The sequence below is a fragment of the Scyliorhinus torazame genome, chromosome 10, assembly GCF_047496885.1.
Source record: "Scyliorhinus torazame isolate Kashiwa2021f chromosome 10, sScyTor2.1, whole genome shotgun sequence".
Lineage (NCBI taxonomy): Eukaryota > Metazoa > Chordata > Chondrichthyes > Carcharhiniformes > Scyliorhinidae > Scyliorhinus > Scyliorhinus torazame.
Window position 1 is genome coordinate 241,722,385 of NC_092716.1, and position 14,914 is coordinate 241,737,298.

Here is a 14,914-nt window from a genome sequence, read left to right on the forward strand (position 1 = left end):
AAGGGTGGGGGATTGGGCAGAGGTTAGGGTGCTCTTTCAGGAGGGTTGGTGCAGACTCAATGGGCTGAATGGCCTCCTTCTGCACTGTAAGGATTCTACGTGACTCCAGACCCAAAGCATCGTGGTTGACTCTTAAATGCCCTCTGACATGGCCGAGCAAGCCGCCCAGTTGTATTCAACCGCCACAAAGAAAACGCAAAGGAATGAAACTGGGGGGACCAGCCAACATCGACCAAAACGACAACGGCAAACCCAGCCATGTCGACCCTGCAAAGTCCTGCTTACTAACACCTGGGGGCTGGTGCCAAAGTTGGGAGAACTGTCTCACAGACTAGTCAAGCAAGAGCCTAATGCCGAATCATACTTACAGATAATTAGCATTGTGGATAGCATAATTGCTTCACAGGGCCAGGATCCCATGTTCGATTCCGGCTTGAGTCACTGTCTGTGCGGAGTCTGCACATCCTCCCCGTGTGTGCATGGGTTTCCTCCGGGAGCTCCGGTTTCCTCCCACAGTCCAAAGATGTGCAGGTTAGGTGGATTGGCCATGATAAATTGCCCTTAGTGTCCAAAATTGCCCTTAGTGTTGGGTGGGGTTACTGTGTTATGGGGACAGGGTGGAGGTGTGGACCTTGGGTAGGGTGCTCTTTCCAAGAACCGGTGCAGACTCGATGGGCTGAATGGCCTCCTTCTGCACTGTAAATTCTATGAAATTCTATGAAATAATGTCCCAGACACCACCATCAATCTTCCTAGATATATCCTGTCTCACCAGCAGGACAAACCCAGCAGAGGTGATGCACAGCAACGTCCTTTGAAATGAAATGAAATGAAAATCACTTATTGTCACAAGTAGGCTTCAATGAGGTTACTGTGAAAAGCCCCTAGTCACCACATTCGGGCGCCTGTTCAGGTAGGCTGTTACGGGAATTGAACTGTGCTGCTGGCCTGCCTTGGTCTGCTTTAAAAGCCAGCGATTTAGCCCAGTGTGCTAAACCAGCCCATGGTTTGGTGGCTATTTTTGGGATCTCAAACCTGCCAGAGTTACAGACGGAGGGGGGAAGGATGACGCTCTTGCCTTTGCTTACTTGATAGCCCGTCGGCGAAACATGTTTGGCTGGAACTCCTCGTCCCCTCCCAGTGCAGCAGCCTGGCTCGGCGGCCCACTAGAACTTTTACGCTTTGGAAGAATCAAGTACCTAAAGAGAGGGTCGGCTGAAGAATTCTACCTCAAGGGGCAGTCATTTTCTTTTCAGAGAATTGGTCACCATCAGATGTTAGAGGGGGGGAGGGAGGGCATTGGGGATTGGTTGCGGTTGCTTTTGGATTTGTGGGGGTGGCTAAAAAGGTTGAAATAACATTAACTGTTGTATAAAAATGGTTGTATTGATGTTATTCTGGAAAATACTTAACTAAATATTTTTTTTTAAATTGGGGGATGGGTTGGGCAGTGGGGGATATTTTTGTATGTTGTATGAATCTGGTGAATATTTAATATGTTTGTAAACTGAAAATTTGAATAGATTTTTTTTTTTTAAAAAGCAATACTCCACTTGCTCGGATGAGTGCAGTTCCAACAACACTCAAGAAACTCGACACCATCCAGGACAAAGCAGCCCGCTTGATTACTCCCCTTCCACAAACATTCAATCCCTCCACTACCGACAAGTAGTGGCAGCCTTGTGTACCATCAACAAGATGCATTGCAGTAACTCGCCAAGGTTCCTTAGGCAGCACCTTCCAAACCCACGACTTCTGCCATCGAGAAGGACAAGAGCAGCAGATACCTGGGAATCCCGCCGCCTGGAGGTTCCCCTCCGAGTCACTCACCATCCTGACTTGGAAATGTATCGCCGTTCCTTCACTGTCGCTGGGTCAAAATCTTGGATTTCCCTCCCTATCAGCACTGTGGGAGTACCTATACCTAAGGCAGCTCACCACCACCATTTAGGGATGGGCAATAAATGCTGACCTAACCAACAAAGCCCACATCCCATAATCAAATTGTAAAAAAGCAGGTGTGAGCAAATGTTAGGGAAAAATCTATCTTGCCAGGTTTCAATAATGAGCATTTGCTGTTAATTTGTGCATCACTAAACTCTTCACCAGCTGCTCTTCCTTTTTATCACACTTGTTTCAGACTATGGGATGCATTGACCTCCTTTATCAGTGTCCAGACTCTCTCAATGACATGCTTCACATGGATATGACCCGCTTTCCATAAAGATTTCCAACAGTGTCATCAGTCTCAATCCAATACTTGCTCTGCGTTTACACAATTAATTATTTTCAGATCAGTGATTTCTCGACTCTATTTCTGCTTTGCGCTTCTCCAGCAACCTCTGCGCATTGTTGCCATTTTGTTTTAAATTCTCAATGTTTTGGAATCATTAACCCCTTCCATCCCTTCAAGAGAATGGACAAAAAAATACAGCGAAGGCAAAATGAACATTTCTTCTTAATCAAAATGATGCTCATCCTGCTCATTTGTACACTTTATAATTATTCCCAAATAGTCTTTGGTACTGTGTCCCAGTGAAGAGTTAAAACACCTACACAGAATTCCACCCTGCATAGCAACTTCCCTAGGGTCAGGGTTTATCTAAAATTTGATTAAGATGTAACATATTCTTGTTCTCCAAAATAAAAAACATCTACTAAGTTGGCTTTGAGCATACTAGACGGCATAGCTAGACAAACAGAAACACATTTGGGGTGGCATGGTGGCACAGTGGTTAGCACTGCTGCCTCGCCTCGCCAGAGACCCGGGTTCAGTTCGGACCTCAGAGGACTGTGTGGAGTTCGCACTTTTTCCCCGTGCCTGCGTGGGTTTCCTCCGGGTGCTCCGGATTCCTCCCACAGTCCAAAAATGTGCAGGATAGGTGGAGTGGTCATGCTAAATTGTCCCTTAATGTCCAAAGGTTCGGTGGGGGCACAGCGCTCGAGCGGGAATTGGGCGTAGGTAAGGTGCTCTTTCGAGGGGTCGGCTCAGACTCGATGGGCCGAATGGCTTCCTTGTGAACTGGAGGGATTCTATGATTTTATGAAATTTGAAGTAAAGCATCCATTAACAGCTGTAGCACGTGCAAATCCAACAATCGCCTCAAAAAAATAGATTGCTATGACATCACAGCAGCAATAAACTAAATGCAATACTCATGAGAAATAATTATAAAGTTAAAATCCAAAAGCGATATCACATCATGAGTGAATGGTAACAGTGTAGCGAGGGAGTGTGTAATTGAGTTCATGGGCGAAATTCTCCTACCCGCCCCGCCACATTTCTGCCCCGACCGGCCGGCGGGAGTCTCCGTGACACCGGCCGGTCAATGGGGTTTCCCATTGTGGGGCAGCCCCACGCCATCAGGAAACCCCCGGGCGCCAGCAAAACGGAGACTCCCGCCAGCGGAGAATGACGCCCCATGATACTTACTTTTTGTCTGTCACCAAATCAAAAACCGGACAACATCCGGTACATGTTGATATTCGAAAGCACACATCTTAATCCAAAGAGAAAATGCTGGAAAATCTCAGCAGGTCTGGCAGCATCTGTAGGGAGAGGAAAGTGCTAACGTTTTGAGTCCAGATGACCAAAGGTCCAGATGAGTCCAGATGACCAAAGGGTCACCTGGACTCGAAACGTTCGCTCTTTTCTCTCCTTACAGATGCTGCCAGACCTGCTGAGATTTTCCAGCATTTTCTCTTTGGTTTCAGATTCCAGCATCCGCAGTAATTTGCTTTTATTTTTACACACATCTGAATATTACAACTACCGTTCCTTTGACAGCAATTGGATATGTTTGGTCTGCATTTAATGAGCCTTTTAACACTATTATGTTGTCAGATTGCACTGAGGTAACAATTCTTCAACTTTGTCAGTGCACATTGCCAGGGGAGGGTGGCTCCTTAACAGTCACTGGTGAGGTACTTGTTTCAATGATAGCGAAAATACAATTCAGCATCTTGTGGGTTGCAACTTTTCTTATAATTTGACAAACTAAAAAACATAAACCGTAATTATATGTTCTGAATTTTCAAGGTTGATGGTTGAAAAATGTACTTTGTTTCAAATCATAGAATGATTACAGCACAGCCTGTTGGCCGCTGTGTCTATGCCAGACCTCGACAATAACAATTCAGCTAATCCCACTCGGAAACACTCAGTGGCATGAAGCAGAACTGAAGCATTTGAATCGTACTGTTGAGGTGTAATATCATGAAAGAATTAACTTACTTATATTCAACAATGATGTATAAAATAATGCTCTGGATGATGCCAAGATGGTACCAGCTTCAGCTACCAAATGTCAGCAGACCAATTCACGGTAAATTTATTATCTCTTGTGTATTTTCTGGCAGATAGTTCTAGACCTCACTTCCTGCCATGATTGGGGTTGAATATTGTATCTAGCTCACCAGGCTACAGGTGGCAACATTTTGCTGCATTCTTTGAAGAAAAAGGAGCTGGATTTTATTTGGCACCATATCATGTCCCCGAGATGTCCCAAAAGCGCATTGTTGCCTTTCTGTTGTTGAAGTGCAGACATAATGTTGCATAGGTAAATATTGGGGCATGAGGGAACATAGGGGGTGAGTGGAAGGTCCTGAGGGGGTGGTTTGGGAGGCATAGGGTTGGCATGTATAGGGCATGGGGATTGTTTTGAGGCAGAGGAGGCATGAGGGGTGAGGAGGGTCTTTGTGTTACTTTTTCCATTGGCACAAAGCCCAATGGCACTGAGATGACCTTTTCAACAGCCTGTCTTGGCACCCTGTGGCTGCCTCCACATGTCCTCCCTGGTCAGCTGGCCAATTCCAGTCCACGCCTAGCCCCAGCAATGAAGATCTCACCATGGGGGGCACTTGCTCCTGAGATGGGCTGGTTGAACTGGGATTTGTCTTGACTCCCCCTACCCGCCTCCAAGATGAAAACTCAAGCCACTATCTCTGTAGCCTCCTCTTGGTCGACAGCCAGCCCTCTGAGATATCTGTGTTCCACCAATTCGGGCCTCTTGTGCAAACCCAAGTATAATTGCTCCATCATTGCCTTGTCTTCTGTTGCCTTGACCCCATGCTCTGGAATTCCCTCCCTCCGCCTCTCTACCTCTCTACCTCTCTCCCTCTCCTTTAAGACACTCCTTAAAGTCTACCTCTTTGACCAGTCTTTTTGGTCCAGTCTTCCGATATAAGGAGAATTAAGGGTGAAAACCTCATGTACTGTATCCAGGAATTTTTTGTCTAAGCAATACGTGGCAAGCCCAATGACAGAAGTCACAATTCTGAATTTAGTCTTGAGAAATTAAGATGGGAAAGTGGGTGAAGTGACAGTGGGCAACCACATCAGGGATAGTGACCACAATTCAGTCATATTTACTATTATTTTGATAAAGAACCGAGATAAATCAGGTGTTTTAAACTGGGGGAATGTAAATTTTATAAAACTGAGAAGCGATTTCGCTGAGGTCGACTAGACAAGACTGCTAAAGGATAAAACAGTGGTAAACCAGTGGGAAGCACAAATAAGTGAGATCCTTCGGGTACACAGCAGACATGGTCCCTCCAAAGATAAGAATGGTACTGTCAAATCTAGACCCCCATGGCTGTCCAGGACAATACAGGGGAATATTAAAAAGTAAAATAAAGCTTACGGTAGTCACAAAAAACTCAACACTGCAGATAGCCTAGAGGAGTATAGAAAGTACAGTGATCAAGTAAAAAAATAATAAGGGAATCAAGGAGAGGGCATGAAAAAATATTAGCAAGGAAGATTAAGGAAAACCTAAAGATACTTTAACAGTATATAAAGTGCAAATGGATACTTCAGGAAAAAGTGGGACCTATCAGAGATGAATAAGGGAACTTATGTCAAGATGTAGAGGATACAGAAGACTTTTAATGATTTCTTTGTCTCTGTATTCATGGATGATAGGGATAATTTGGACATAATAATCCAAGAAGAGCAGTGTGAAATATTGGATAAAATAACCATAATGAGGGAAGAAGTGTTCGAAGAGTTGGAATCCTTGAAAGTGGATAAGTCATCAGGGCCAGATGGATTGTTTCCTAGGGTGGTGAAGGAGATCAGAGAGGAAATAGAAGATGCTATGAGGATTATTTTCCAATTTTCTATAGACACAGAGGAGGTGTTGGAGGACTGGAGGAGCGCCAATGTGGTTCAGTTTTTTTAAAAGAGTACAAAGGAAATGCCAAACAATTATAGACCAGATAGTCTTACTTCACATGTGGGAAAATTGTTAAAATCAATCCTGAGAGATCGGATAACTGTCATGTAGAAAGGCATGGGCCAGTCAGGGATAGTCAGCATGGCTTTGTTAAGGGAAGGTCATGGTTTACAAATTCTTTGAGGAAGTGGCAAGGAGGATCGATGAGGGTAGTGTAGTGGATGTTGTTGACATGGATTTTAGCAAGACATTTGACAAGGTCCCACATGGCAACTTGGTCAAAAAAGTAAAAACCTATGGGATATAAGATTATATGGTAAATTGGATCCAAAGATAGCTTTGTAACAGGAAACAAAGGGTAATTGTTGATGGCTGCCGTTGCGAATGGAAAGCTGTTTCAAGTAGTGTTCCACAGGACTCGGTGTTGGGGCCCCTGTTGTACGTTTTATATATTAACGATTCGGACTTGAATGAGGGGGGCACAATTAGGAAATTTGCAGACGTCACAAAAAGTTGCCCTGTAGTGGATAGTGTAGAGGATAGCTGTCAGCTCCAAAATGATGTGGATAGATTGGTGGAGTGGGCAGGAAAGTGGCAGATGGAGTTCAACTCTGATGAGTGTAAGGTAATGTATTTGATGGGTGTAAGGTAATGTATTTAGGGATGTCAAACAGTAAAAGGGAATACACAATTAATGGGAATATACTGAAAGAGGAGATGAAGTGAGAGATCTTGGCCTGCAAGCGCACAGGTAGCAGTACAGGTAGATAAGGTTGTAAATAAGGCATTTGGAATGCTCTCCTTCATTGGCAGAGGTACAGAATACAAAATAAGGATGTAATGATGGAACTGTATTAGACACTGGTGAGACCACAACTGGAGTGTTGTGTGCAGTTCTGACCACCACATTACAGGAAGGATGTAATTGTTCTGGAGAGAGTGCAGAGGAGGTTTACTAGAATATTGCCAGGGCTGGAGAATTGTAGCTACGTAGAGAGGTTGGGGTTGTTATCCTTCGAACATAGAAGGCTGAGGGGTGACATGATTGAGGTGTGAGGGTTAGAGATAGAGTAGAGAGGAGAAACCTGTTTCCCTTAGCAGAGAGTTCAAAAACCAGGAGTCATAGATTAAAGGTAAGTGACAGAAGGATTAGAGAGGACATGAGGAAAACATTTTTATACAGAGGATGATTGCTGTCTGTGATTCACCGCCTGAGTTGGTGGTGGAGGCAGAGACCCTAAACTCTTTGAAAAAAACCTAGATCTGTATCTTAAGTGCTGTAAGATACGGGGCTATGAGCCGTGTGCAAGAAGATGGGATTAGGAAGGGCATCTGGGTGTCTTTGGGTCAGTATGGACAGGATGGGCCAAATGGCCCCCATCTGTGCTGTATCATTTCTATGGTTCTATGATATCGCCTGATGTGGCTGAGTGTCAAACTTTGTCCAATAACACTCCTATTATCTCCTTGGGATATTCCACTACATTAAAGACGCTATATAAAGGTTGACTTGTCAGCATCCCCCATCGTTTATCCAGCTGACAATCTCCAGACAATGCCATTTCCCACCACGTCCTGCCTTGAAGGTGCATTAAGTCAGCTGCAGGGTTTAAATGTGGTTTAGTCACTGACTGAGCCTCTACATGCAGCGGGTGCCTGGGTCTGAATTCTCTATCTATCCTACCCTCTCCTAACAACTTTCGACATCAGAAAGAACAAGCTGTAACCCATGTTGTATTGTACAAACCAGAGGAAAACAAACAAATTATTGACTGGGAGATTAGTTTGTGACATTCCTTAAAATAGAGTCATTTATAATATCTTCAACATTCCACCTGCCTTCCTTCACTTCATGATGTTCATTATCTAAGCATTATCAATAATGTTAACAAGTCTTTTAACTTAATTACATAACCTAATGGCTCTTATACAAACAGCATAATTTATGTTTCTTCAAAACATCAACTGCATGATTAATTGCTCGGGAGTGGTTGTACTCCACAACAAGGACAAAAATGTTAATGCATTTTCTCTCTTGTACAAGGTATTGACAATTTTAAAATTGTTACTTGCTGCAATTGCAATCTGTTATTTGATAAACACTGGATATTATGCATGTGACGATGCAGTATGAGAGTTTAGTCCTTCGTAAGCGTGAAAGGCTCATAAATCACAGGCACCAATAGGTAACGATTACTTTGTGAATGACTTATAATAGGTTTGCTGGGGAAAGAACCTCTGAGATGTCCCAGCAATGATATATGGCTTTATTTATTATAGAAGGATTTTTGAAAGACGTTTTACAGCATATTATGTGATTCAAGCACTGTAAAAACATGCATGTCGACAGCATTTGTCACGTAAAGGAAAATGTCAAGTGTTTTACTTTGAGCAGGAAGAACAGTGCGCATCAGACAGGGCGGAAGTCAGGATAAATTGGGGGGAATAGTGGTGAAACCATAAGATTTCCAATCTCAATTTCAATTCAATTTATTTTAGGTACATTGCTTGTTCATTAAAAAGTTACCTGTAAACTAATGATAACACTAAAAGAAAGAAAATGATCCCATCACAGGTATCTAACTTCAATTAAAATATGTATTAAAAACTATTCCAATGCATTAAAATTATCAGTCAGCCATCCTCAGTACACATCCTCATCCATATGTCAAACTCCTGGAAAGGTTCTTATTGAGAAGGACACAAATGAGTTCAGGAATTGATTTACCCTGCATATGAAAGATTGTAGCCTTTTCCCGGAACGTAACCAGCAGTAATACTGAGACAGGGGGTGATTCACATTGTTCAAGGCATGCTTAACCTTCATCAACATTCTTCGATAGCCTGTGTGGAGCTTGCACATTCTCCCCACTTCTGCGTGGGTCTCACCCCCACAACTCAAAGATGGGTTGTGGGAGTAGGTGGAATGCCCATGCTAAATCGCCTCTCAATCGGAATTTTTTTAAACTCTGCGCGAGCAGATTTCATCACGATGAAGGTGTAGTGACTAAAAGAGCAATTATTACTGAAAGGTGAAGGGGCAAGAGGGAAGGTAAAAAAGACATAGTCCCAAGTGAGACGCATTTTTTCTTACTGGGAGCTGCTCTGCATTTTCTGTGTCTTTGAATATATTCTATAGCATAATTAAAAATTGGCATGTTTCCCTTATTAAAGGTTCCTGAACAACCCGGTGTCTAATATGCATGAATGACAGTTAAATGAGTTGGAACTTTAATTTTCACACTTACAGGAATATGTGGCGTGAGTTTGGTGCTTTCGTTGTGTCCCAATTACGCACGCTGATTTACACTCGATTTTGCACTTGGGCAGGGGTTAATGAAGTTGGCAGGAATTTGGGTAGGTGGGATGGGGGGGATGGGCCTAATTTGGGGCACAACTTCCAGATAGTGCCCCTGTTTTCATATTTTGTTTTTACACAATCATAACAGACAGATTTCAGATCAGCCGGTCTCACAACATGCAATCGTTACTGGTATAATCAGAGCTTTTTGTTCCTGGTAATAGAGGTCAGTGAGGGAGTTAAAGCACATAATGAGCATCTACTTTCTGTAACTATGGTGAGGTCCATTTATCATGAAATGTTTTTATCCTGGAAAGTTTAAAAAGGTTAAGCTTTGCTTTAAATATATATATTTCTGTGTCGTTATATAGTGGTATTCAGAACCAAAAGCTTATTTCTGGGGTAGACACCTCAGCCTGTCATAAATAATGCTGAGTATTTCAGACACCAGCCTTAGCAGCTTGTGAGAATATAAACTTCTGCAATTTTCCCATCTCCCGCCCCCTTGCATTGTCACTGATTGTTTCTTATAAAGACAATTCCGATTCTTTTCCATTTAGTTTCCGGTCAAGACAAGGCTGAAAAAATTGTTTCCCGCCTTCCACCCCGTCTAGTCTTTACAGCGCCGCGACGGAATGGCCCCTTTATCTTCGACACTCACACGACTGCGGACTGCCCTCTTTAGGAATCTTGAATCTCGTCTTGGCATGAGGTGAAGGGCTCCTGCCTGGGATTTACGGACGGACGTGTTTCGACATGTCAATGGTCTGCTCGATCGCAACCCATGGTTCCCGTTACCTCTCAGCTCCTCGTCTGTCCCCAGGGTTCGTGCAGCATTTGGTGACAGAATAATGCTCACCCAACGGGGAGATAGTTGGTCACTTAACTGTATCAGCTATTGGAATCCAGCACTGGGATGTGCGGTGCTTCACCTCTGGCAATGAAGATTACTGCAGCTCTGATTGTTATAAATAATAACAATCATTTTACCATGCTGGAAAGCTGGTGACATAGTGGCAATATCACGAGACTAGACAACCCAGACTAATCCTCTGGGGTCACAGGTTCAAATCTCACCACGGCAGCTGGGGGAATTTGAATTCAACTAATAAAACCTGGATTTGAAAGTTAGTCTCACAAATGGTGACCGTGAAACTATTTCCAAAAGCCCATCTGGTTCACGCGCTCCTTCCTTAAAGGAAGGAAATCTCCCGCCCTTACCTCGTCTGGCCTACATGTGACTCCAGACCCACAACAATGTGGTCGGTTCTTGAATGTCCTTTGAAGTGGCCCAGCAAGCCACTCCATTCAAGGGTAGAATGGCATGGTGGCACAGTGGTTAGCACTGCTGCCTCACAGTGCCAGGGACCCAGGTTCGATTCCGGCCTTGGGTCACTGTCTGTGCCGAGTTTGCACTTTCTCCCCGTGGGTTTCCTCCGGGTGTTCTGGTTTCCTCCCACAGTCCAAAGATGTGCAGGTTAGGTGGTTTGGTCTTGCTAAAGTGCCCCTTAATGTCCAAAGATGTGCAAAGTAGGTGGGTTGGTCTTGCTAAAGTGTCCCTTAATGTCCAAACATGTGGATTGGCCATGATCAATGAACGAGGTTATGGGGATAGGACGGGGGAGTGGGCCTAGGCAGAGTGCTCTTCCGGAGGGTCCTTCTGCACTGTAGGGATTCAATGGTAATTCGGGATGGGCAACAAATGCTGGCTTTTTCAGCAACGCCCACATCCCATTACAAAAAATAATAATTTATTTTCAATTGTTAAGCCCCCAGCTGCTACTGATGCCTTTATTTATGTCAATCAATCTGCTGTGCACACCACTCTGTGCTGGTGGAACAAAAGGCGTATTGTGGACTGCGTAAATATGAAAACATCATGACCATTGTCATTAGCTAGGAACAGACCTGCATGACTTGCTGCCTGTGGTCACAAACAAATTCAACGGGTTGTAACTTCCCCAAAGTGGCAATCAGCATTAGATTGCCACTCTGTACCCAGTTGCTTGCACCAGATTTATTTTGTGCCTGTCTCATCCGACCTTCCTGACTCAGGCCAGATAAGATTCAGGCAGTGCAGTTATCCACAAGGCCTGGCGTTGAACTCTAACAGAGTCAGGGAGAAGGATGACATGCGCCTCTATTTTACTGAACAGCCGCTGTAAAGCAGGCATGTTTAAAGGCCCAGTTAAAACTAACAGGACAAGGGCAGCACGGTGGCATAGTGGTTAGCATTGCTGCCTAATGGCGCCGAGGTCCCAGGTTCGATTCCTGTTCTGGGTCACTGTCTGTGTGGAGTTTGCACATTCTCCCCAGATTTGCGTGGGTCTTCTCTGGGTGTGTCTTGACTGCCCATTGGTCGTGCCCTATCTTACTGACCTATTGGTTGAATGTCTGTGTGTCATGATGTCTCTGGTGCTCCCTCTAGTGTTTACCTAGTTCTAGTGTATCTACATTAACCCCTTGTGTATTTACAGTGATACATATCACCACAGGTCTCACGCCCACAACCCAAAGATGTGCCGGTTAGGTGGATTGGCCCTGCTAAATTGCCCCTTAACAGGAAAAAATGAATTGGCTACAGTAAATTTATTTTAAAAAACTAACAGGACAAGGAGAAGGTAAATCTCAAATGTAAGTAGATAGGTTTTGGCTGGGGGTGGATCGAAGGGCGGAGGGAGGGCTTCATGGGTGTCTAGGAGTGGGGGAGAACATCGGGAGAGAGCTGGGGAGATTGGATATTGGGGGGGGGTGGGGACGTCGGATATCTGGCGTGGGTGGGTCAGAGGTCGGAGAGTTTGTGGTGGTCAGACATCAGGGGGAAGGGTGTTGGACATCGGGGGAGGAGCGTGAGGGTATCCAGAGGGCGTGGTCAGGTGAGGTGGATTAAGTGCTGTCAGTTTCTAGCCGACCGCTTCCAAATCACTCAATTGTGAAGGGAGGTTATTAGAAAGCACTTAATTCTGTTGAAGTGGCCAAGGAGCTGTCAATGAAAGCTTGATGTTTATAAACATTGCATTAGAGCACTTCAGAGTTACTTAGCCATGACGTAAGATGAGTGGAACAATACTAACAGCTGGGGTGTGTGGAAGCTGTCAAACACAACCCAGTAAAATCAATGTCAAACAGAAATGAATGAATGGATTGCTGAGCAGAGATCTGAGGGGGTTTAAACCAGCTGACTGGTTTTCCCTTTCCAGGAATTGACAAGTGGTGAATCCACACTCTGAGCCAGCAGGTGCACTGCCCAGGTGAGTGTTAAAGCAGCAATTGTTTTTCACTGCCTCTGTCTGGACTGCTCTCCAGCTTCCAGAAAGGTGTCTCTTTTCTGGGCGGGGGTGGGGGGGGAGAGCTTCCCGCAGTGGTCTCTGTTCTGGGGTGCTTCTTGACAGGGGTCTCTTTTCTGGGGCATTTCCTGTCAGGAGTCTCTTTTCTGGGGGGTCTGTGTGGGGGTCACCATATTCTGAGGGACTGTAGGCAGGTCTCTTCATTCAGGCAGTCTCTGGGGCTGTCTCCAAATTTAAGGGGCCTCTGTGGGTCTTTGGGTATTGTCATGTGAGAGTACCTTTAAAGAAATGGATGTTTAAGCAATGTACCTTTAAGAAATGGAGCTGATCATATTACTGAAGTGATGTCAGAGGGTGGGGGGAGCTGAGCTCACTTCTGCTTTTTTAGTTTCAGTTTGAGAGAGCAGCTTGGGTGTGTCTGTGTGTTTTCAAGGAGCTGCATTAAGAAAACAAAGGGGCTGTAGCTGAATTAACCAAAAGCAGCAGCAAGATTGAACCCTTTCTCACTATATATATTGAATGTAACCTAATGTGCTCCGGTTTTGACGGTTGGTTAAGTCTTTTGGATGTTAAACGGACAGCTGAAACAATTACTTAGTCTTTAGGGGTTGTCTTTGAATTAATGGGTGTTAATCATAGAATTTACAGTGCAGAAGGAGGCCATTCAGCCCATCGAGTCTGCACAGGCTCTTGGAAAGAGCACCCTACCCAAGGTCCACACCTCCACCCTATCCCCATAACCCAGTAACCCCACCCTACACTAAGGGCAATTTTGGACACTATGGGAAATTTAACATGGCCAATCCACCTAACCCGCACATCTTTGGACTGTGGGAGGAAACCGGAGCACCCGGAGGAAACCCACGCACACACAGGGAGGATGTGCAGACTCCGCACGGACAGTGACCCAAGCCGGAATCGAACCTGGGACCCTGGAGCTGTGAAGCATTTGTGCTATCCACAATGCTACCATGCTGCCCCCATTAAGATATTAAGATAACCATTAAGATATTCAATGGTTGTTTTAAAAAGGTTAACTTGAATTGTTAGAATAAACATTGTTTTGTTTTAAAAAACACTTGTCCATTTATGCTGTATCACACCTGTAGAGTGCGCTGTGTGCTCCCCATACCACAATCTATTAAAAGTTGTGGGTCAGTTGAACTCCATGATACGCTTTGGGGTTTTCCAAACCCTAGCCCATAAGAGTATTCTCCTTATTTAGGGAGTCTCTGAAGGGGTCTCTTTATTTGGGGAGTCTCAGGGGGTCCTTAGTTTGTGGGTCTAGTGGGGGTGGGGTTGGCAGGTCTTACATTGTGGGAGGAGGGTGGCTCCTGGATGGACTTTGGGGGCAACTCCCTCAAAGAGTAGATCCCTTGGCCTACTGTGAGATCCACAGCACCAGGTACTCATTTGTCAGGAGCAGCAGTGACTCTTGCCCGCATTATTCTCGGCCCAGAGGACCGGAGAATCACACAGGCCCGGTCAATATGGTGCACATCCCATTAAGTGGATGCAAATGGGTCATTGAGACCCTGGCGGGGTCGTAAACCTCAATCCCGATGCCAGCGGTGGGGGGGTGCGGAGCAGAGCATCGGAAATGGGTTGGTTCCTGGCGCCAATCATGTTTTCTTGATTACTGCTGGATTCTTTGCCTCATCGTTAACTCTGCTACCAGCTGTGCAAGGCAGGGAATTTAGCCCACAAATACAAATTTTTGACTTATTTCCAGAACAAGAATGAATGCCCAGCAAATTCATCACATAAAATCATAGAATTTACAGTGCAGAAGGAGGCCACTCGGCCCATTGAGTCTGCACCAACCCCCGGAAAGAGCACCCCACCTAAGCCCAGGCTTCCAACCATCCCTGTAACCCAGTAGCCCGACAATGCACCTAACCTGCACATCTTTGGACTGTGGGAGCAAACCGGAGCACCCGGAGGAAACCCACGCACACACGGGGAGAAAGTGCAAACTCCGCACAGACAGTCACCCGAGGTCAGAATTGAACCAGGGACCCTGGAGCTGTGAGGCAGCAGTGCTAACCCTGTGCCACCGTGCCGGCCCAGTATAACTCAGTATAATCACAGTATCTCACAGTATAGCTCTGAAAAGAAATACATCATCCCTAAACAGAATTCAACCA